At 44.0% G+C, this 25,455-nt stretch overlaps 1 long non-coding RNA gene across 2 annotated transcripts; it reads right to left on the minus strand.

Moving 5' to 3' along the window:
• Window positions 1-500: 500 nt before the first annotated feature.
• On the minus strand, window positions 501-24,118 carry LOC128352901 (uncharacterized). 2 transcript variants are annotated; one of them, XR_008320694.1, is made up of 4 exons: window positions 24,062-24,118; window positions 13,158-13,294; window positions 2,567-2,709; window positions 501-1,603 (listed from the first exon to the last, which is right to left on the minus strand). It is a non-coding gene; the product is annotated as an uncharacterized LOC128352901 (long non-coding RNA). The 2 variants fall into 2 exon arrangements; XR_008320695.1 differs by having other exon boundaries at window positions 23,970-24,118.
• Window positions 24,119-25,455: the final 1,337 nt, after the last annotated feature.

The raw sequence follows: 25,455 nt of genomic DNA on the forward strand, positions 1-25,455 counted from the left end.
AGTTATGGGGCGTATTGGATATTCAAATTTACAAAACAATAACAACAAAATGACACAATTCCTTTTACCCCGGACATAAATTGGGCTAAGCTCCAATGCGCAATGAAAAACCCAAATCGTGTACAGAGTGCTCCCCAATAGCTTGCAGGGACTTCGACGTAAATCTGGATGATATGTGAACACACACCTGCCCTTCCTGCGGTGAAGCAAAATAAAATTGTCTTCAGGGAACAGCCCAGGCCCTCCAGAAGAAAAAGGGGGCTGTCTCCTGCAATGCTGTGGCTGACAAAGGATGCCAGAGAAGGAGAAGCCCAAGTCCCCCGGAAGGGAGGCTTAAGGGAGGCTTGCCATAGAAAATAAAATTGTATCAGCCTGGAAGGGAAAAGGCAGAAGAAAGAAGGGAGAGAAGGACATGCAGAGTGGAATTATCTGAGCACACTATATTGCCTCTGCAGGGAGAATTGATACACCAGCGATGTAATGCACTAATCGTAACACTCTTCAGAAGACCCTTTATTGCGCAAAAATAAAAGTTGGTACACATCAATAAAAGCATTTCGGCACACACACCATCATCAGTTAAATAAACAAGCACAGAAAAAGACTTCTTCTGTTCCCCAGCTGTTAAATTCTTTAACCAGATAACACTCTGTTCCGTGACTGGAGGAGAGATAATGAGGGAGGGAGGGAGGAGAAGGGAATCACCTGGTTATTCTCACAAGCTAATGCAGGGAGAGGTTGGTGTGAGGAAATGATAACCTCCTGAAGTTGAGGGAGAAGTAACCACTCAAGTGGGAAGAGATACAGAAAGAAGGGTGTCTTGCTTGCTACAATAAAGTTACAGACTTATGGCAGTGAGTAGTAAGTTGGTAATTCTTGCCACATGGCACCCAGCTAGGTTCCCAGCCTCTAGGACGTGGAGTTGCCACAGGGGGCAGGGGAGGCAAACACGATAGGGAGGCTCCACATGGGAGGCGCTCTCTGCCAGCCTGGAGTGCCATCATGGAAAAAAGATTGCCAGAAACATCCTTGAAATAAATTCTGGATTGGCTAGACCAGCTATAAATATTCTGGAATCCTGGCCCTCTCTGTATGGTATATCAACAGAAATGCATTTTTTATTTATTGCGGGGTGTTGGGGGGGGGGGATGAGACCATTGATTGATTGATTGATTTCTATACCACCCTTCCAAAAATGGCTCCGGGCGGTTTACACAGAGGAATAAGCAAACAAACAAACAAGATGGATCCCTGTCCCAAAAGGGCTCACAATTTAAAAAGAAACATAAGATAGACACCAGCAACAGTCACTGGAGGTACTGTCCTGGGGGTGGATAGGGCCAGTTACTCTCCCCCTGCTAAATAAAGAGATTATTTCACAAAAAAAGTGAAATTCACTTTTCACAGAAAAGTGAAATTTACTTTCATAAAAAAGTGAAATTCACCATTCTTCCACAAAAAAAGTCCCAGGGCAGCACATACCACATTTTTAAAAATAATAATACAATTTTCTTTCTTTCTTTCTTTCTTTCTTTCTTTCTTTCTTTCTTTCTTTCTTTCTTTCTTTCTTTCTTTCTTTCTATATCACCCAAAACTTGCATCTCTGGGTGGTTTACAATTAAAATCATTTAAAACATCAAGTCAATTAATAATTAAAAATCATTGAAAACATTAAAACATTTAAAACTAAAAATCTAATTAAAAGCCTGGGTGAATAAATGTGTCTTCTGTGCCTTTTAAGAAGTTGTCAGAGATGAGGAAGCTCTTATTTCAATAGGGAGAGCATTCCAAAGTCCAGGGACAGCAACCGAGAAGGCACGGTCCTGGGCAGCCACCAAATGAGTTGGTGGCAACTGGAGACGAACCTCTCCAGATGATCTTAACTGGAGATGGGACTCATGGTGAAAAAGATGTTCTCTTAAATATCCAGGGTCTAAGCTGTTTAGGGCTTTATATGTAATAATAACCAGCACCTTGGAACAACATCAAAAAATTATTAAAATCCTGAAAGGACTGGCCAACCTCTGGATAGCACAGTGCATGGCCCCTCAGGAACCTAATTTGGTGATGCACAGCGGGCTTTAGAGGGAAGGGGGAGATCAACTAAAATTGCCCCTACCCCACTCAAGTAACCACACAGTGATAGTTTGAAACTCGCACTATTGCACATGCAGAGTGCTGGCCCAGGTGTTGGCCAGTGATCAAAAACACAAAGACATAATCTCAAAAAAAAATTGAGTCTGAAGATAAAACCCAAACAGTCAAGCCACCATGTTTTGTCTGATTAATACCATTTCCACAAGTCAGCTAAAACAAAGAAGGGAGGGGGCCAACCTCCTTAAGTAGGGTGTTGCATCCAGAAAGGATCACCACTGGGGTGCGGCAGATACCCTACCGCAAGTGGCCACCAAACAAACCTAACCTATAGGTGGCACATTCGGGAGGCCCTCTCTGTTTGATCTTACAGGTCTGGCAAATTCATGTGGAAGAAGACAGTTTCTGAGGTTTTTTACTTGTGGCTGATATCCAGTCTAATGCTTTACTAGTGCAATGCACAAAGATGCACCTGTGCATGAAGGGGGGTTTCTCCAGCCCCCTGCTCCAGAATCTTAGGACCCTGAGCTGGAGAACATAGCCTCTAAGTCTGGGTTCAAGTCCAGTCACTCACACTCCAGCCTCACCCGGACAATTACGCTTCTTCCTGGTACTCTGGAAAGAAAAAAGGGAAGCTGTTTGGTCATTTAAAAGTGCCAACATGTTGGATGTTAGCTATTTATTTATTTGTTTGTTTACTATTAAATTTTTTATACCGCCCTTCCAAAAGGCTCAGGGCAGTTTACATTAAAACACCATTAAAATCAATTAACAATTAAAACAGAAATTATAAAACTGCATAAAATAATAATTAACAATTAAAACATCATAAAACACCAATTAAATAACCAAAACAATTTAAAAACAAGTTTTAAAAAGCTGAGAAAGCTTGGTTGAAGAGATGTGTTTTCTATTTAGAAAAGTTAAACAGTAAACTAATTAGAAGGATGTATTTTTATTCAGCAGCATTAATTTTGTTACATCTCACACTCTTGTGAGACACTTTAAAAGGACTCTTAGTTGGTAAGCAGACAAGGCAGACAGACAGACATAGACAATAAGCAATCAGAGCCAGACCGACTCAGCCTGGTACGGGGCATGCTCCATCATCTCAATGGCTTTCCAATTCAATAGATCCTGTGACTCAGATCCATTAATAAAGAATGGGCAGTTTGTGTCATCCTAATGAATAAACACAGAGATGTATTACTGCTTGCTTATTGTTCTGTCCCTGGAGTCAGGGAGCTCTTTCGATTAATGTACTAGGGCACAATAGTAAAGTCATTAACCATCAGCTTTGTAAAGTAGGTGCAAGATTTCCTCTTCAGAAAATGGTCAGAGAGCATGCAGGGTTGTTGGAGTCTTCAAGCTAAGCAGGGCAGAGCTCAGTCAATGCTTTAGAGCCTCATGTAAGCCATGCGGAGCATACTTACATGTGCGTGTGCACGGAGGGGAAGTGGTATATGAGGGCACTAAAATAAGAATTCAAATGTCCCTTATTGGACCTAATTCACAGTGCAACAGGGCATTCATTAGGTACCTGTAGTAATTTGCACAGATAGCCACTTGCTTGTGCATATAGAACATGGGACAATTTCTTTCAGGAAGGACAAATATGAGTCTGTGTAATGGAAAATTATCTTACCCAAATATTATGTTAATATTTTCAGGATATTTATTAAAATTATTTAAGACAATGCAGATATTACAACAGCAAATTCTTTTCTAAATTTACGTCTTTACAGTTTTTGTGCCAAGAGATGAAGAGCATCCACTTCTCAACTGAAGTTACTACCAGTGAATTCTGATTGTCATAAGTGTCCATTTTGGCCACATCTAATGCTCTGTCTAAGCAATGACCAGGATTGTTGGTGATTTCCAATGTCTGGAAGGGATTTTGTTTTTTAAGGATAATTCAGAAGTACACAATGTTACAGTATGTGGGTGTGTGTAGGGCCCACTTACTAGCTAGTCTCTGGCTTGCTTCCTTCTCCCCTCTCAGCCCACTCTGCCCTAACCCCTTCACTGCACTCTGTTACTGCTGAATCTGCTCAGGCGGGAGCCTCCATACGGCTTTTCAAGTGCCCAAACGCAAAACAGGAAGTAAGTGATTCATGCGGCAATTGGCTTGGTTTGGCTTGGCTTGGCTGTGGATGGGCCTGGTTGGTCCTCATAGCTTTTAAAAGCTGTCTCTCAGGGAGACAGAGCAGTTTCTTGGCCCTGAGGACTGCAGGTCCTGCCCTGCAGATGAGAGGGAGGCAGAACCAATAGAGAAGGGTGGGTGTTGGGTAAGCTTCAAGCTCCTCATCTCTTTTCCCTCTCCCAGTGAATCCCCAAACTAGCACAGGCGAGTCATTTGCTGGTCATCTGCATGGGCTGGCCATTCAACCCAGAGAATGAGCAGTCTGTATGACTCACATTAAAGCCAGGGCTCCACTCTTCTTGGCTGGGGTGGGGTGCTAACAAAGCCTAGATCACTCATTTTACATTACTCAATTTTATAAATCACTTTTTACACCATCTGACATGATACAACTTTTGCATGACTTGTTTTTTGAACTGCACAAAACTTCTTTTAAAACTGCACTTGCATCTATCTATCGATCTATCTAGGAACGACACATTTTCTGTCTGGTTATACATTTTTAAAAGCCCTGATGTCTGGCACAGACAATCCTTGTGGCTATTAATAAGTTTGAAATGAGCAACTTTCTTTGAATTAACTCTTAAACAAGATAACTTGCCACAAGTGACTCTTAAATGGATATTCTTAACCTTGCTATATGGAGCAAAATTATCTTCATCCACTGCCAGAAAATCCTTCTGATACAAAGGAATTCTCAAGTAACGCAGTCAGTGACTGGCATCCAGACTAACACTGCACCAGTATAAACATGTTGCACTAATGCAAGGATGTCACACTAGTTAGTTCCACTAAGTCACCTTGTGCAGTGCATTGATTTGTTTCCCTGGCCTCCAGATGGCCATGCCACCCGCTACAGCACAAATCATGTGGGCGTGAGAGTGGTGCGGCTGCAGGGAAACTGCACTTGTGTGTGTGGAAAGTAAAACCAATCCTGCCTTTCCCCTACCCCTTGGTCCTGGGACCAACAGTCGTGTGAATGATCTTATAGTATTTTTTTCCAGGTATTGCAAGAGAGCATGTCTCTTTGGAGGCCCAGATGTTGTCATGGTTCACACAAATGCACCATGACCCTGTCTTCTGCATTGAAACTTGCAACCTTGGTATTCTGCACTTGCTTTACCTCTTGTCTGCTGGACCCTTCAAAAGCTTTGATTGTCAATAGGGATTTGCAAATTTCTCTGATTGGCTTTGGTACTTATTGAAACTTGTTTCCCCCAAGCAAGTGTGTTGAAACTTACCAAGACTTTTCCCATGAGCAGCCAAGACTGGTCTAGGGCAGCCAAGCCAGAGTTTGGCTGCCCATGAGAACTGCCCAGTGGCACCTCAGCAGCAAACCCGCCTAGGGAGTCTGCCTCTTAAATGAGGTTAAGGAGCAGTGCTCCCTTAACACCATTTACCTGACTGTGTGTGGCTCTGGCTGTTTTCAGCCAGCATTGCAACACTGATGGGCACCTGCCCGTCACTGGGGGGATCCCCACAATGCATTGTGCACTGGTGAAGTGTATTGTGGGATTTCCAGGAGCCGGGATGATGCATCCCATGTTGCTTCAGCACGTGCAATCCATGTTCCACCACCAACAGAATGATTATCTGCAGGATAGAGAAGCTTTCCAAGGCTTCCTCCCTGCTAGCCCCACCCCCGCTCCCTCATGCTTGATTGTGAGAAATGCCCCACCTTGTGAAACTCACTGGCAGCCTCAGTGGTCCAATCTTCCCTGAGAAATGTCACTAGTCTTATTTTTCACTTATCTCAAAAAAAATATTTGGATGCTTCACCCAAACAGGGACCGCCAATTTTGTCTTAAGATTTCACAAGGTGAAATTCTGTAGCAACCCTAGATGTCTGCCATCTTCAGCTTCTGGTTAATGTTAGCTCTTCTGGGGTTGCTGAGCTGTGTGTGCTCCAGGCCACCCATCCCCCATGCCACCCTTGAGAAGGGCTCTGGATACTACACACACGCACACACACACACACAGTAACCAGATCATCTGAATTCTATTAAATACCAGAGCCGACATAAATTATTCAAATTGTGAGAATTTGCATGATTTGTCTTATTTTGTATATTGCGCCTGCAGTATTTGTCACTGTATTCAGTGTCCAGAATCATAGCATGGAAACTGAAGTCCTACACCCCAGCCACTGAAATCTTATTCTTTCCATTCTCTGGCTTCTGAGATATCAGCAGCTGTTGCCCATGAACTTTCAAGCATATTTTCAGAGCTAAAAACTTGCTTCTCAGAAAGAAAAGAAAAGAAAAGAAAAAAGAAAAGAAAAGAAAAGAAAGAAAGGGAGAGGGAGAATCATGAATTATGTGTCAGATGTGACATTCTGAGTTATTTCTACATTCTTGAGGAACTGAAGCATACATATGGTGCAGCCTATGAGTTTCACTGTGAGTCTTTTTCTGGAGCAGATCTGAGCTATGACAATTTCCCAGCTGCCCTCTCTCAGCCTCAAATCCCCATCTGAGAATAATATCAGTCCTCCTCTTAGGCATATGATGAGAACAAACACATTATCGATTTTAAAACAGACCCCCTCACATTCTAAATCCTAGGAGCTGCTACACATCATGTGCATCATGCTACGCATTAGTCCTTCCACAGAGCCATGTGTATAGTTTCTGCTTACCCTTGCTCATATTAGCTCTCATGTTTATACCAACTTTCTGCAGCCTAAAAAGGGAGAGCTTAGAATAGGAATAAATTACACACAATAAATAGTCTTGAAGTTTGTGCAGAGAGGAAACATTTATATTTGACTTAGCACATTCCATACTTTCAAAACATCCTTCTAGCCAGTGGCTGACATGCAGAACAAGGAACCATTGGTACAGCAAGGAAGCATTGGTGTAGCATCACAGCAGGCCAGTGGCTGCAGCGATGGTTGGAGGCAGTGAAATGGATGGGTGGGATTGGGAGCACCTGCTTGATCTCCCACTCACCCACTCACTCTGACAATGGGAGGTACACCTATCCGCAGGGACAGGGGGTGACAGCACTGGCAGCACACGACCCAGACCATTGGCACCCCCCACCACTTGGCACCCTAGGTAACCACTTAGTTTGCCTAGTGGGTGGTCCAGTCCTGTCTGAATGTATTTTGCTTTGCCTAGTCTTGCTGCTCAGTCCTTATGGACAGTTAATATAATTTACTATTTTTTTCTTCTACGCCATGGTAAAAGTAAAGACAATCTGTTTTTGAATTCATAAATGTAAAGCAGTAATGATTCTGCTTTTAACACTTAATGAACCATCTGTGATTAGTTATGAAGTGAACACTTAACAAATCACCTACACAGTGCAGTCATGCTGCCTGAAAGCATCTGTGAAAAATCCAATTCCCATTTGATCTAAAAAAAACCCTCAGCAAATAACAACTGAGACAAATGGCCAGTTGTATCTAGAAGACAAATTTCTCAGCAACAGCTTGATAACTTCTACCAGGGGAGAAACAGGAAATTTAATGTGTCAGTCACTCCATAGGCTGATGTCTCAGAGGTTTAAAGGCCAGTCAAAACCAAGATTTCAATTGTATAAACTATGTTTAAAATTTAATCTCAGCATTCAAAAACTAACAAAAGTTCTGTATGTTTTGACTCTGTGATTATGAATGGTCAACATATCCAGTTTTATTGTTGACACATCCATTTTTATTAAAATGATGCTGTTAACAATGAAGAATGTTGAGCCTGATTGGTTTTTTTTTTTTTTAGAAACTATGCATGTATATGTTATTTTTTAAAACAGACCATAATAAGTTGTCAAGTGAAACCTACATTTGCTCTGAAGGATCCTTCTAGCATTTGTAGTTAAAAGTCTGCATTTCCTTATGAGGTTGATGATTATTACAATAATTTGAGGCATATTTGTGATTCACAGAATCAGTAATGCAACAATGTGGGCACTGCCCGCAGCTAGATTTTTTGGTAGCTCCTGCTCCCCCTCTGCTGCTGTTGGCCTCCACAGCCTCCATTCTTTAGCAGTGCCAGCAAAGAACTGGAATGCATAGGGCCAGGGCCAGGTGGAGGGGAGTTGCCACCCATCTTTCGCTCACTCACCAGCCTGCCTCTTTTCCTTGCACATGGGCTAATGGATTCATCACATTACCATCTGATGTGTGTCTTCGGTTGGTAATATCATTAGCCTATGTACAAAGGCAGAGGGAGAGGGACCAGAGGACAGGTGAGCAAGGGGCCGGTGAACTAATGAGTGACTACCCTGACCCTGGCCCCATATGTGCCAGCTATTTGCCGGCACTGTTGAGAGAGGGAAGCAGGTGGATGAATGGCTGTGGAGGTCAGTGCTGGCAGCCTTGACCCCATTGGGTGGCCTGTGTTCACTGAATACAGTTGCCCAATGGTAGTTCAGCTGCTGCATAGAATCAAAGAATCATAGAGTGGGAATCATAGAGTTGGGACCTTGCAGGCCATTTAGTACAAGCCCCTACTTGATGCAGGAACTCCAGAGCTAGAGCTTACTCAACAGATGGGTGTCCAGACTGCCTGAAAACCTCCAGTAAGGTAGAGCTCACTATCCTCCTAGGCTATCAGTTCCTTTGTTGATTCCTTTGCAATAGGCCTGTGCATTTCGATTCAGCCACAAAACATTTTGTGCCCGAAAATGGCATTTTCAGACATTTTGTACACAAATCAAAATGAGAAAATTAAAACCAATTTTTTTGGTAATCGAATCGAAATGACCCTATTTCGGACCCAAATGTTTTGTTCTTCGGAAAACCTTGGACATCCGTTTCAGCATTGCATGAAAATTGTCCTTTTGGTCTCTCCACTCCAGCAACTGAGGGTTTGTAAAAAGGATTAGCAGAAGATAAGATATGCAAAAAGCGCACACAGCTTCCCTGAGGCCAGTTTCCTTTGGCATGAATGATTTAGTTAAGAATGTGTTGTATTGTAATGCAATTGACTCTGTGCTGCTTGTTCTGATAATGTCGAAGAAGTTGCAAGGGTTGGGGGGGGTTGAAGGAAGGAGTTTGGTTCAATTCATTCAACAAGTTAGTTAGTTACTCAGTCGCCATTCTCTGCCTTTCTGCCTCATTCAAGAGAGGGAGAGAAAGAACTAGTTTGCATTGCATGTCTCAACTAAAGATTCCATAATGCCATGATGCCTTGTTGCCAGGCTGAGCCCAGCCTCCTATGGCTGGCTATGCCAGCCTGGGAAAATGGATTCATCTGCAGCATTGCATTGATTGATTGATTGATTGATTGTTGAATTTCTATACCACCTTTCATTAAAAACAACCCCAAGGCGGTTTACAAAAGTTAAAAACATACAATAAAAATGACAATTAAAATATTAAACTAAAAAATAAAACAAATCTAATTTAAAAACTATAAAATACAAGCATAAAAACTATAAATGAGTAAAAACACATCGAAGCAGCAGTAGAAACAGTCATATAAAAGCCTGGGTAAAAAGCCAAGATTTAAGAAGCTTTCTAAAAACTGTGATGGAGTCTGAGGAGCGAATGGCCACTGGGAGAGCATTCCAAAGTCTGGGGGCAGCAACAGAGAAGGCCCTGTCCTGAGTGCACAACAGATGAGCCTCCTTCATCATAGGCACCCAGAGCAGAGCCCCCTCAGATGACCTTGTCAAGCGGACAGCAACCCTTGGGAGCAGGCAATCCCTCAGATACCCCGGGCCCAAACCGTTAAGGGCTTTAAAGGTCAAAACCAGCACCTTGAATTGGACCCTGAAACACACTGGCAGCCAGTGCAGCTCTTTCAGGATGGGTGTGATCCTGTGCAACCCCATCCAGAACCGGTAAAATCTCCTCATCCCGATTGGCTCTCCTATTGACCAACAGTACCTTCATCTTGTCCAGATTCAATTTCAGTTTATTAGCCCACATCCAACCCATCACGGCCTCCAGCCCCCGATTCAGGAAATCCACCACCTCCCTAGGATCAGATGACAAGGAGAGATAGAGCTGAGTGTCATCCACATATTGCTGACAACTCAGTCCAAGTCCCCAGATGACCTCTCCCAGCGGTTTCATGTAGATGTTAAACAGCATGGGGGACAAGACCAAACCCTGTGGGACCCCACAGACCAGCGGCCATGGAGCCAAGCAGTAGTCCCCCAGCTCCACCTTCTGGGCCCTCCCTCCAAGAAAGGACTGGAACCACTGCAACGCAGTACCTCCGATTCCCATACTTGAGAGGCGGCCCAGAAGGATACCATGGTCGATGGTATCGAAAGCCGCCGAGAGGTCCAGCAGAACCAACAGGGATGCACTCCCCCTGTCTAGTTCCTGGCGTAGGTCATCCACTAGAGCGACCAAGGCAGTCTCAGTCCCATACCCGGGGCAGAAGCCAGATTGAAAAGGGTCCAGATAATTCGTATCATCCAAGACCCTCTGCAGCTGGGACTCCACCACACGCTCTATCACCTTGCCCAAAAGGGGCAGGTTAGAGACCAGTCTATAATTGTCCAGGTTGGCGGGATCAAGGGAGGGCTTTTTTAGTAGTGGTCTTACCACCGCCTCCTTGAGGCACGGTGGCATCCTGCCCTCCCTTAATGAGGCATTAATAGTCACCTCCAATCATCTACCTGTACCGTCCCTGGCAGCTTTTATTAGCCATGAAGGGCAAGGGTCAAGAGCACACGATGCCCAGGATCTTGCCCACACTGCATACTGCCCAGGATCTTGTCCACAGGCCACACCAACTGAAAAGAATCCAAAACAATGAGACCAGATGGGACCAGAGGCACGTCTGCCGGAACTGCCAAAACTCTGGAGTCCAAATTGGCATGGATGCAAGCAACTTTATCTGCAAAGTGGCAAGCAAACTGATCGCAGCGAACTCTGGATGATTCCTCCCACATTACCTGGGGGGATGTGTGGAGCACATGAAACAGCTCTGTTTGTCTGCACTGAGCAGGTGCAATGGAGGTGGAGAAAAAATGTTTCTTCACCGCCCCCACTGCCATGGCATAGTCCCTAAAATGGGCTCTAGCCTGTTTCTTTTATGTTCCAGAAAGATTTTTTTTTAACCCCCTTGCTGCCTGACTGTGCCTGCTGTGTGTCTGTGCCAGCCACCAGTGCCCTAGACTGACTGAGTGGGGAGGTTTGGGGTTGCAATTGAATTTAAAAAGTTGTGTGTTGTTGTTTAGTTTAGAAGAAGTTCAAACAGGGGTTCTGTGGGGAGGAATCCCCTTCCCCATACTAGTAGGTGGTTAAGGGTAGCCTTGTGATTTTAGGTGGCTAAGGGTAGGTGGTTAATGCATTCATTCATGCCAAAATGATTTTAAAAAAACATTTCTGTCTTTCCACCTAGTTAATTGTATCTATTCTGTTCAATTCATACCGTAGTTATATTGTGTCTCTCTGCTGCTCCCTATTTAGTATCTATCTATCTATCTATCTATCTATCTATCCAAATGCCTGCCTATGATGGTTTGCTGTTGTGCTGAATTTTGGGACCTCATGGATGGACATCCTGGTGTGTGTGTGTAGACTTCTTCTTTGCAATGAAGATTGGGTCATATTGTAACTTCTAGCATCATCATCATTTTTATTCCAACTAGATTGAATAGGTTGTGTGGTGGCACAGGCTCCACTTATTTGCAGAAAAGTCAAAGAATGCACCAAAAGAATGTGTGCAATTGTTGTCAGGATCATCACTCTTCTACTTGGGTAGGTGGGAGGCGGGCCAAACCTGGCTGTTCCACTGGCAGAATGTTGCTGTTGTTTTCACCCTTCCTTACTTAACCCACTTTTATGGCCGGGTGCCACAGATGTAGCTGTGTCTCTGTTGCTTGTGGACAAAAAATGCTTGTGGGAGGGACGGCAGGGCACTGTTGTTGGCCCTAGGGCCTAGTCCACTGCATCTGTGTGATCTTGCTTCGGAAACCTGGTTTCCAGCAAAGCTCTGCTGCTGTTGTTGATGATGTGTGCTGTTATGTTCTTTGGGGCAGATTTGAGGCAGAAAGGGGGCTCTGGGGGTGGAAGAGTGGGTCAGGTGGTAGTACCCCCATGGGTTCCTGCCACCACTGATTTCAAAGGCATTGGGTAAAGGGCTGATTTTTTTGTGATTTGTTGAAGTTTGAGGGTCTTTAAGCTTTTCCCCTATAGGGAATAATGGTGGTTTCAGCAGCCCCATAACTGCACTTGGGGGGCACTGGAGTGGCCCAGAGCAAGTGGTGGTGTAGTGCACAGAGGGTGCCAATCACCCCCGTGGGTTGCTAACCCATTGGGGTACTGGGTATTGTTGTTTCTGAGGTGTTGAGTGTAGATTCTCTGGTAGCATATGAGATTTTCAATGACAAACCATGAATCCACTCTCATATGCTACCAGAGAATCTACACCCAGAACACCTCCAGAACAAAACCCTGTACTTCATGGGTTGGCACCCCATGTGCACTACACTACCACTCGCTCTGGGCCACCCCAGTGCCCCCCCCCCCGTGCAGTTATGAGGCTGCTGAAACCTCCATTATTCCCTAAGGGAAAAATCTTAAACTTCAAAAATTCACTCAAAATCAGCCCTTTGCCCAATTCCTCTGAAATTTGGGTGGTAGCTTCCACCAATTGGGCACTACTGCCCCCACCCACTAGTTTCATACTGGGGCTGTTTTTTTAAAATCCAAAAAATTTTGGATTCAGATTTTGCAATTTCAAACAAAGAACAAAATTGGGGTGTTTCAGTTTGGCTGATTTTGAACAAAGAATGAAATGTGGGTGTTTCAGATTTGGGCCACAAACAAACAAACAAAACACCAAAATGCACAACCCTACTTTGCAATATGTGGATACTGGAGCTTTTGTATAAAACTTCATGATGTGTAAAGCTGCCCCCCAAAGTTACCAGTTTCCAATTTTGAGTCAAGCCTGGTGATTTTAACAAACTATATTTTTTTCTTGAAAAATACTTTTGTGTGAATATTCACTTTTTCTCAGTGATTGCATCGTGATTTTTTCTCGACTGCTTTTGTTTCCCCCTTCTTGGATTAGTCCAATGGGTGATCCCTTCTGACCAGGAATGATGCCACAATGCTGCTTCTGATGTGAAGGTATCACCAGACTTCTGTAAATAAAATCATGTAGGTCAACACAAACAATCAGATTTGGTGACATGATGATGGCTCTGGGGGCAAGTGAGGGCAAATGAAAGTGAGGGCAACCAAGAATGAAGGCAAGTAAAAGCAATTGAGATGAATAAATGGACTTGTTCACAGGGAGTGCCAAAATCACTTGAACAGACAGGTACTGTTACACATGTTTTTCTTTTTTTAAAAAAACTCCAAAACTCTATAAGTTGTTTTGGCTCAGCAGTACTTATGGGAATGGGCTCTCAGAAAGGATATTTTTCCTTCAGGGTAGAAAAGCACTCAGGGAGAAAAATAAAGCTGATGAGTTTATACTAATTAGATTGCTCCAAGCAACAGAAGAAGGATCCCATTAGGTACATTTGCTGTGAATTTATATTTGAGCTACATACACGAGCTATGACTACTGCTACTATTATTATTTATATACCACTTTTCGACAAAGTTTCAAAAGTGGTTTACATAGAAAAATAAAGGATAAACCAACAAACCTTTTGGGTTCCCTGTCCCCAAAGGATTCACAATTTTAAAAAGAAGTATTATATAGCAGCATGATGACTGAAACAATCTCTCCCCCCCCACAAAAAAAATATGAATTCAACATTGTTGTTTTTTTCATGGCAAGTGACTGAACCGAAAAAGATCCCAGGATGGATTGAAACTGACAGTTTATATAAATTTGGCAAGGGTTGAAACACAGCCCTGAGTTTCAGCACAAGAAAACCCCCAAAACAAACCTAATTGAAATGTCAGTCAATGCTTTAGCTGAGCCCAGCTGTATCATCATGCCACAGGGCTTCACCCTTCCACTGCCATCCTAAAGTGGATGGAGAGCCTAAAGTGGATGGAGAGAGAGAGCTACAGTGAAAATCTTCCACTACCAGGAGAGTGCTCTCATATTAGACGATGGAGTAGGTAATGCACAGCAGGAATGCAATGTGGGACTGACCTTCTGCAACTACTACTCCCCACCTACTCTTATCACCCTGGCCTTTCCCTTCAGCTGCCAAGCTTTATATATTTACTTTGATTTTGATTCCAGTGCTATGGGTGCCAAAACAGGGAAGTCCTATGACTTATTTGGAAGATACTCAAGCTTGAGCTTTGATGAACCAGAGCCAGCATGGCATAATGGTTAGAGTACTGGGGTACTACTGAGAAGAGTTGAGTTCAGAACCCATTCAGCCATGAAACTCACTGGGTGACTCTGGGCCAGACACTTATCCCTCCGTCTAACCTACCTCATAAGAACATAAGAACAGGCCTACTGGATTGGGCTCAAGGCCCATCTAGTCCGTTTCACACAGTGGCCCACCATATGCCTTCAAGAAGCCCACAGGTAGGGGGGTGAGGGCTTGCCCCCACTCCTGCCGTTGCTCCCCTGAACTGGTATTTAGCGGCATCTTGCCTCTGAGGCTGGAGGTGGCAGGGTTGTTGTGAGGATAAACATCATAATGTACACTAGGGCTGTGCATGATCGCAGATTCTGCATTGGATCCATATCCAATCCAGAACCATAGATAATAGTTTCAGATCCCTTGGAGTCTTCAGAATTCTGGTCTCGAAACTGGTATCAGATTTCCTTCCATAAATCCAATAATTTTTAGAGAAAATCTCCATAGAGGTCTATGGGGGGCGGGGTGTTGTCAAAAAATTGGTTAAACATGGAGCTCTGAAGGCTTGCACACAAGTAGGTGAGGATGGCAGGACTCTGTGCATTTAATTACAAGTAAGTCTGACCATGTTGTTTTTAAATTATTATTTTTTAAGTAACCCAGGAATTGTACTTGTATCAGAGAATCGTGGAAGAAAAGTGATGCCACATTCTAGAATCACAGCGGGGGATGTGATGTAACTTCTGAGAATATACTGCTTCATTTTACATTGGTAAGCAAATAATTGGATAAATAAAGAAATAAATGCATGGGTGGGCAGGCAGGCAGGCAGATAGATGACAGAAGATGGCTTTTCCCCCTCCAGCTTTTTTCTCGAGGGGAAAATATGCAGACTTCATTTTGTGTTTCTGCCACCATTTAGGACTCTGGAATGCGGATAATTTCCCCAAAATCCTCTGAAAATCCCCAAGACCATATTGGATAATCCCAGAATGAAATAGGCTCCCCTAGTTTGGATCAGAATAATCAACTATATCCTCCAAAAAGACTGATATCGGGCCATTTCTAGAATTCCGGATCCAATATTGTCCAGCCCTAACTTACACTGCTCTGAGGTCTTTGGAGGAAGAGCAATATAAATAAAACAAATATATAAAGCAAAACAGCCACAAGGAATGTGAGTGCATCCATATGGCACCATCCTGCATTCCTGTTTTGCATTCTAGCACACAGCAAAGCATTTCTATCAGGAAGAAAATTAAATAGTCATTATCTAACAGGGTGACAATCATAGTCAAATACTATTGAACATCTGTAACAGACATTTTGGATTCAAATACTGTTTGAATCAGATACTATTTGAATTCTGTACAGGATTATTTGGAATATTCTGAGTAAGGAGTTGGATTGGAAGACCTCCAAAGTCCCAACTCTAAAATTCTAAGATGCTATTATCCGGACATGTTGTAAAGCATGCAACAAAGGAACTAGATAACTTGCACACATTTAAAAAATGAGATACATTCAAAGCAACTAATTATCTAGCCCAGAGGGAAAAGGATACAGCTTGAAGCACACGGCTTTGAAAATAAGTGACAATTAATTTAACAGAGTAACATGAGGAGGGCATGATGAAAAACAAATCCAATTAGTACTCTTTTAGTACCCTCACAAATGAATGCTGCTCAAGTCACACAGCTGGAACAAGAAATGCAGTAACAGCAGCTGCCATAGGACCTCAGGAACAGATTAAGGAGTCAAAGGACACTCTGCTTTGTTTCTAGCTCTCTCGAATCTCCTTCTCCCTTGGATTCATCCTAATAACCCTAGAAGGACTAGAAACAGCTTTTTGCTTGTTTGCTTATTGATGATTTAGACCTATAGCTTACCCTGTAGCTCGCTCTAGCCCTTTCCAGACAACAAGATCATTCTCACAACCAAACAGGGTGGGGGAGCAGAAGGGAAGGCAGGCTCTTATCTTCCTGCTCCCACACGACATGAGCCTCTTCTGGGCTCTGCCACTTGTGTGTCCACATGAGCAACATGGCAGTGAGCTCCAGAACTTTTGATAGGAGGGGACAATTTCACACTGGGTTCTCCAGGATCCCACAGTACAATGCATGAGCACTGGGGCTGCTACTTTCAGCATTGCAGCCTCTCCACTCTGCCTGGCCCCATCCCCTCCTCCCCCCACCCCTGCCGACTCTTTCATAAGCATGGTCACCAGCCACCGGAAAGCAGGGCTGGAAGAGGCAGCGGTACAGCCAACCTGGAAGTGAGGTAAAAGGCGTTTGTTCTCCTCCTACCTTACTTTTAACCTGGGTAGCCAATCTGAGTTACCCAGGGATGGAGCTTCCGCTGGCTGCAGACAAGAGCTACCTGGGTAGAAGAGGGTTAACTCGGGTAGTTCTGGTTATGAGAATGACCTTATTGTGCTGTACAAATGTACAGATGGCCAGTTACTTCCCCCCTGCTAAATAAAGAGAATCACCACGTTAAAAGGTGCCTCTTTGCCAAGTTAACAAGTTAGCACTGCACACTCCTCAATGAGTGTGCAGTGGGGGCAGACACAGCACAGAGCTGGGCAGCAGTGCAGGCTGGCAGACAGCAGTGCAGTGGTCTTACGGATTAAAGGGCCTTCCCTTTCACCGCACTGTACTCAGCTATAGCAGGGCAATTTTATAATGTCTGAATGAGGCTAATGTGTGAATAGGGCTCCTATCTCAAAGCTCAAAGTGGGTAACAAAAGCAAAAAATAAACAAAAAGCCTTCCAGAGGGGCAGAATAATAATTAATCACATTCAGTGACATGTCCTCACCCTTTCCCAAATCAACTCTGTGCCCCAAATAGATCCTGCCATGCTCAGGCATACAGCCTAGCAAGACTCTAATGGGATGGAGTTCAGTAATTCTGGGGCACCCACCAATACTGCCTTCCCATACATCCTTGCTCTCTGAAGCAGACACTTGGAGGGTTAGGGGTGTGCGGAACTGGTTCAAATGGAAACTGGTTCCATTTGAACTAGCCTGGTTCAACCAGTTCGAGCCTGAACCAGACTAGCCCCCAAAAGAGTGGGCTGGTCCGAGTTTGAACAAAACTGGGCCCAGTTCAGATTGAACTGGTTCAGCCTGATTTGACCAGTTCACGTGCTCTGCTTGTAAAGGGGAATTGGGTAAGGATTCCCCTTTACAAGCAGAGGGTGGGATGCCCTAAGTATCTAAACGGGTTCGGGGGGCAGGCATGAGGGGACCTTACCCTTTTTGGTGGCGGCGGCGGCAGCTCCCCAGCGGCCCCTCTCAGCCCTGCAGGCACTCCCCCCTGCCTCCACGCACCCAGCCTCCGCACATGTGCAAATCACGTGGTTCCATGCAATGGTCAAATTTGGTTTGAATTTGAACCAAAGAGATGGGTTCATAAGAACATAAGAACAGCCCTGCTGAATCAGGCCCAAGACCCATCTAGTCAGCATCTTGTTTCACAAGTGGCCCACCAGGTGCCAGTGGGAAGCCCACAGGCAGGAGCTGAGAGCATGCCCTCTCTCCTGCTGTTACTCCCCTGCAACTGGTATTCAGAGTCATCATGCCTTTGAGGCCGGAGGTGGTCTATAGCCCTCAGACAAATAGCTGTTGATAGACCTCTCCTCCATGACTTTATCCAGTCCCCTATTAAAGCCATCCAGGTTGTTGAACCGGTTCTAAAACCCAAAGTCCAGTTCAAATCAGAACTAAATTGCAGAAACGAGTTCCATGCACACCACTACTTTGTGATGAGTTTTATGAAAGACGGTATATAAATTGAACCCCCTGGTTTGGTTCAAATTAGAACCCAACTTGAATCAGTTCTAAAAGGCAAAAAGCATCCACAAACAGTTCACAGGTCACAGCAAGTTCACAGTGTGTGGATGCTTCGTCTCAATGGGATCCATTCATTGAGAGAAGAGAAAACTGTCAAACAGGAAAAAACTAAAAAATTCCTTTAAAAACATGAACCCCACTGGCTTGGGGCTTGAGGGGGGAGTTGTGGCCCAACATTTCTTGCCCCCAAACCCACTTTGGGGTGCCTAGGCACCCTAAAGGGGGCAGATGAGGCCAGCTCAACGAACCAGTCAATCAATTTTATGACAGCCATAGGCCATACAGAAAACATACAAGAAAGCTTAAACAAGATTAAAAACACAATGTACCAACAGTTATATAACACATAAAAACAGGATAAAACTGTAAGCTCCTATGAATTAAACCTTAGACAAGATCTTAATCTAATAGCAACATAAAAGAATTTCACCACACCTTTGTAACCTCATTATTTTGATCCTTTAGACAGAAATTATTGTAACCTCATTATTTTGATCCTTTAGACAGAAATTCAAATAAAAACAGTCGGCTCTTCCTGGAAATTGCTCTAGCAGAGGGAATATAAATTCTTTCCTAGTATCATAGTAAAAAGAGCAATATAACAACATATGTGAAACAGTTTCAGGGAGGCCTGCACCACAAGGGCATAAGTCAGAGTCTGACAATCCCTTATCAAATATTTTTTCCAAAAGGGCTGAGGGCAACACATTCATACAGGCCCTAGTAAATGCTATCCTAAACTTTAAAAAGTGTAGGGAAGCTAGATATTTAGCACCTCTATTCCCCAAAGGGGGTGTGATACCAAAGAATAGAGGAGAGCAGGTCCTATTTCCCCTAGAAACTAGATCCTGATGCTCAGTGTCATGAAGACATTGTATGAGTATACCCTTCGCCTTCTCAGTTCCCATGAATAAAATTTCAGAAGGAAATAGACTCATTTGCAGCATTTTACTGTTGACATATGACAGCCAAGGGCTAGGAAAAGAATCCCTCCATAAATACCAAAAATAGGAGGGCTCCCGAATTTCCAAGCAAAGTTTGATCCATCTGATAAAAGTAAGCTCCCATGCTTTAAAGAAAATAGTAAGGGATCCAGATTCCAAACATAACGCTGAATAAGGTACACATCTGGGTACCCCCCAAATAGCCCTAAGGAATATTGATTGAACCCTTTCCATCTCAGATGTTACTCCCTGAATCCAAAGTGGGACCCCATAAAGTAATTGAGCTACAATCTTTGCTGGAAAAACCTGGAGAGCCATAGGTATATACTGGCATCCTTTGGAGTAGTAAAATCGCAAGAGAGCATTGAGAGTTTTACGTGCAATGGAGATAGAATACAATCTTTGAGATTTCCAGTTAAGATTATATTGGAAATGTATACCAAGATATAGATGGGGCTACCTCAAATCCCCATTATTTCCTATGGGGGAAATGCAAAAATTGGAAAAATCTTCAGAAAATCATTAAAAATTGCAGGAGTGTCTGATTGCTTTGGGGGTTGGGTGGGTGGTAGACACCCATGGGTGCCTACCACCCACCCTAGTTTTGCACTTCAGCAGGCCACAATCACAGGCCACAATCACAGGCAGTGACACAACTAAAAAAACCAACCAGCTCCAAACCCCAAAACGACCACAGAGACAGACCTGCCTGCACAACTGCAAAACCAAGAACACCAAACCAAACACCTCTACAGCCACAAACAAACACATAGCAAGATACTACAATGCAAGGCAGCAAAACCAACCCGGCATCAAACTGCAAAGAATGAAGGCGAGGCAAAAACACACCACATTGAATGAGCTCTGCTCTTCATGCATGCACATACAATAAAGGAAAACCACCTCAGACTGGCAGGTCCACCACATCTTTGCTAGAGGCCACACAGGCCCTAGACACGTGGTGGCACCAGACCACTCACTCATCATTGGCGGTACATGGGAAATACCTATATCAGCAGCAGTGGGAAATACCTATATCAGCAGCAGTGATATAGGAAGGTGCTGAATGGCATCATCTCACTCTGCATAGGAGGAGGCAATGGTAAACCCCTCCTGTATTCGACCAAATAAAACCACAGGGTTCTGTGGTCGCCAGGAGTTAACACCGACTCCACGGCACAACGTTATTTTATATACACATACTCATCTATACAGCTGTAGTATTTACACACCAACTATCTACACAAACCAAAGCTTCCAAAACACTATCTACACAAAAGAAAAAACCTCTGGTCTTCACTACACCCACCCACACAAAGATGACAAAAGATGATGTGGCCATCACCTCCCCTATGAGGCGGGTGAGGAGACGTGGGGCCACATGACCAGGATGCTTCTTGCCCGCAGTTCGCCCTGCTTCAGCGTTGGAGCCTTCGCATGGCCCTTGTCAGCGTGAGTCGCAGGCACTCTGGACGCACTAGTGCTATCAGTGCAGGCAACGAGATCTGGGTGATGCCACCTCATGTGTCGCCACATGGAGGTCACCCCCAGATGTTTGGCATCCTTCCTCTGACTGACCTGTGCCTTGCAGTGAACACAGCAAGCAGTGGCTGCGGCATTTTGACAGATTTCAAAATGCCACCAAACTTTGCTGCTCTGGCTTGCCTCCAAAGTCCTGCATGCTGTCTTGGGCCATTTTGGGAAAGGCAGCTCTACTGGGGCTGCTGGTGGTCGCCCACCCCATCACCCACCCCCTTCCACCCTGCGTGTCAGAAGAAGGGCCCGGATTTGGCTGAGGGGGCGCCTCTGCCTCAGCAGCAGACCCTCCCTTCTCAGAGTCAGACTGGGCCCCAGAACTGGACTTTGCCACGACCTGGGCATCTCCCCACTGAGTGGTGAGAGGAGCATTGGGGGGGCACAAGAGAGAGGGACAGTCTGGCTGCACTCCCAGCAATCAAGCCCCTCTTCTCCACCCTGCCATGGAAGCAGTTTCCCTGGCAGGAGAGTCCCCCACACTCACAGGCTCCACACAGGGCGGCAGCACTGGTAGTGTACCTGAAACTGGCTCAGTGGCAGCAGGGTAGTCTGGATAGGAGAGCCTTCGTGCCACCTCACCAGGGGCAAAGAATTCACCAATGGGGACCTGTGAGACCCCGTGCTGTCCTCTTCCCCCCCCCCCCGCCCTTCCACACCAGCTGGGAGACTCCTCCCACCTCTGCCTGCCACCCTGCTACAAGCCTTGCTTGCAAGACAGCGTTCAGACATCTTCCCAATCCCCAGAGGCTTTTAGAAATATTTTTTTTAAATGCCCCCCCCCCAAACCCTAACCAAAAAAAACCTTAACCCAAACACTTCTGGTTGGACTGCCAGCGTAGCTGTTTGCTTCTCTGCAAAAAGAAGACCGAGCAGGAGAAATAAGAGGGTTTTGAGGCTTCAAAACCCTCCTACGTCATCCTGGATTAAAGGATTGACTCAAGATAAACCACGACTTCTCATATGCCAGTCACTTGATACAGGGATTGGGCTGAAGAGCCCGGTTTTTGTCTTTTGTTTTAATAATTATGTTAAAATGGGAACTCAGTGAAAAATGATTTGCAAAGATGGTCTAAAATGAATCTATCTTTAATGGGAAGAATCTCAGTGGTGAAGAGGAATGTTTTATCTAAAATGTTACTTCTCTTTCAGACTATTCCTATAATTAATAATTTGACTTGGGCAAATGGCAGAAGGATATAACTAAGTTTGTTTGGCAGGGGAAAAGACCAAGAATAAACTTTAAGAATTTAATAGATGTAAAGGAAAGAGGTGGTCTTACCTTGCCAGAGCTAAGGCTGTATTTTGATGCTGTTTGTTTGATATGGTTAAAGGAATGGATAACATTGAGAAACCCCAGAGTTCTTGATCTGGAGAGAGTTGACAGAAGGTTTGGAAGAAAGACTTTAAAGTTGGATTTGAGGATTAGATTTTGAATTTTGAGAAGGAATTATGCCAAGATGATGAAAAATTAATTTCTAAAATGTATAAAATGTTACTTTTGGAGGAGACAAGAGAGGAAGTAGTTAAAATAACTATGATGGGGTGGGCTCAGGATGTTGGACATAATATAGAAATGGCAGCCTGGGAAAAGTTATGGAAGAGTGATTTAAAATTTACTGCTTGTTATGCTTTGAAGGAAAATTATTACAAAATGATGTACAGATGGTATCTGACATCAAAAAACTGACATTAATGTATAAAAATGTTTCAAACAAATGTTGGAAGTGTGGGCATACTGAAGGTACTTTTTTTTTTTCTTATGTGGTGGACATGTGGGAAGGCTAAGGCCTATTGGGACATGATATATAATGAATTAAAGAAAATATTTAAAGTGACATTTCCTAAGAAGCCAGAAACATTCCTGCTAGGAATAACTTTGGAATATGCAGAGATGGCAAAACTTACAACATTGATAAGAGACTAAAGCTTAGAGCGTTTCAAGGAAGATTGGAGATCTTTTTTGTTGTATTTAAAGAATTATTTTCCTACTATTGATCTTACAGCAGGATTTGAAATTTGAAATGCAGGTTAGGTAGATTAGTGGTTCTTTTTTTTATTTTAAAGGTTTAAATTTGTGTTTTTAATTAATATTATAATAAGGGTAAACTTTATAGTTGTTATTTCACAAAAGGAGGTGCGCGGGAAGTCCATTTGTGTTTATTATGATTGTTAATGGTTATTATTGTTAAAAATTAATAAAATTTGAATTAATAAAATTAATAAAAATTAATTGAATTTGAAAAAAAAATGCCCCCCCCTAAAAAACCCTAACCAAAAAAACCTTAACCCAAACACCTACTCATCCACTCCACCCACAACAACAATGCAATAAAATGGGGGGGGCAACTAAGGGGAATCTGCAAAAACAAGAAACAAACTGTTAAAAAAAAGAGCACAGAAAAAATACCTCCCCCAAACTCAACCAAGGAGGACCTCTTTAATTTAAAAAAACCTAAGGACAAAGGGGGCAGCAAAAAGCAATAACTTACTCCCTCATTGTCCTAATGTTTTCTGCCCCAGCTGCAGCACACACACAGAGGCCGGGGAGGGGGGGAAACCTGGCCAGTGGCAGCAGCATAATCACCTGCGGGGGCGGGGGGGGGGGCAGATGGCCACTCAAACAAACAAACAAACAAACAGATTAAAATAAATACTGAGTGAAATAAAATAAAATAAAACATTGAGGGAAAAACTTGGGAAACTGCTGGGGAAAAGGTGAGAGAGAGAAAAGTGGGTGGGAGGAGGCTAGGCCTGTGGTTCAGGCAGAGGCAGCCGCTGGCCACTGCTGGAGCAAGCGATAGGGTTGGTGTGGGGGAGGAGCACCTGTTCCAAAGAGAAACAGCAAAAAGACACCACCCCCCATCCTCAAAATCCAAAATAGCACGAAGGGAAGGGACTGAGGCTGGGGACAGAGTCAACCCAGCCCCCCCCAAACAAAAGCCAGTCAGTCAGCAAAAAGGAAGGGAGGATGATAAAAAAAAATAAAATGAGGCAGAGGCCTGTATCCACCCCACCAGCAGTGAGAAGCTGGGCAGAGCAGGAGGAGACACTCACTCACTGCAGAAAGAAAACTCCAAAAGGGAAAGCAGACAGCAGCCACACACAGCCAGGAAAAATTATTTTAAAAAAAGAAGGGGAGTGAAGCAAAAACAACAACAACAACAACAAAGACCAAGCAGCAGTGCAGGCAGGAAAGACCTCACCAACACAGAAGCAGCAAAGACCAGACCAGAGAGACAGAACCTCCACAGCCAAAAAAGCAGCAGCAGCTGCTAGGCTGCTCTCTCTCACACACCTCAGCAATACAGAGTGATTTCAAGGCCACAGGGCTTGCCTTTATACAGAAGTTGAATCTCCCTCCTTGGAGCCCACCCACCCTTGCCCTCCCCCAGGGCCAATAGGGTACCAGTTCTCCAGGACTGGCACCACTTAAAAGCCTACCAGAGGGCCAGACACATCTGGCCAATCAGGGAAGCAGGAGCTCAGCAAATCAAAGCAAGTGTCACAAAATGGCCACCAGAACCTAAAATGGAGGGTCAAGTTTTCGAGCCTCTTCGAACCGGTTCAAATAGAACTAGGCTCTGCTTGGTTCAAACTCGGACCGGCATTGACAATTCAATGCCTTGCTTGGTCCATGTTTGAACCTTCAAATCAGTTCAAATTCAAGCCGGTTTGAATTCAAACTAATTTGCACATCCCTTAGGCATGCTATCACTAATGAAGTCCCATACCAAAATTTTGGAGTTTGGAGTATAGATTTTGCCTCCATTCAGCACACCTGGCTCATCTAGTTTGCAGATTATTCTCACCATAAATAGCTGAAGAAGAAAAAATGTGCTAAATAACTGCAAATGGTCAAGCAGTAGCATATCATGCAAATTTATTTGTAGATTTTCCAAAATATTTTCATCAAACCAACAATTTTCTGTGGTCACGTCCTGCATAAAAAGTATCCATAGCTGATTTTGCTCCTCTTCTATGGAAGGAGAAGATCCTAAAAATAGAAAAGAGGATTAGATAGGGAGAGGAGAGGTGTATGGAACATGTCATTTCAAAACATAAAGTCCATTTATATTTGACTGCTTGCTCACTTCTGCAAATCATAGCTCATCAGGGGAGTCTTTTTGCTTCAGCAGTAGAAATGTGCTTTTTTTCATGGGGGGGCATCCCCACCCCCCTCCATCCCCACCCCCCTCCATCCCCATCCCCACCCTGCCCAGGTATTCACATCTCTACATGGAAACCAACATGCAGAGTCTGGAATAGATAACATTTTCTCTAGGGTGATCCAAACCATAACATAGGCCAAGAGTGCACATCTTCGGCCCTCCAGCTATTGATAGACTAGAGCTCCCATAACCCCCAGGCACAGAGCCAATAGTCAGGTATGATGGGAGTTGCAGTCTAACACAGCTGGAGAGCCAAAGTGGTGCATCCCTGGCATAGGCCTCCGGTTACAACTTTCAGCTTCAGTCAGGCTTGAGAACCGACCCCTACACTGGTGGGAATGTCACCCCGGATCTCTTTTTAGTGCTTTCCCTACATGAATATCCTATGAAATGTCTTCTAGATTTTCCTGGATATTCCTCAAGTGAATGAATACTATTTTCAAAGCAGTGTATATATTCTGCTGTTCCATATGGCCAAAGGAGAATCACAGGATGATGCTGTTCCTGGAGAATCCAGGCT

This window comes from Hemicordylus capensis, chromosome 4 (genome assembly GCF_027244095.1).
Source record: "Hemicordylus capensis ecotype Gifberg chromosome 4, rHemCap1.1.pri, whole genome shotgun sequence".
Classification (NCBI taxonomy): Eukaryota; Metazoa; Chordata; class Lepidosauria; order Squamata; family Cordylidae; genus Hemicordylus; species Hemicordylus capensis.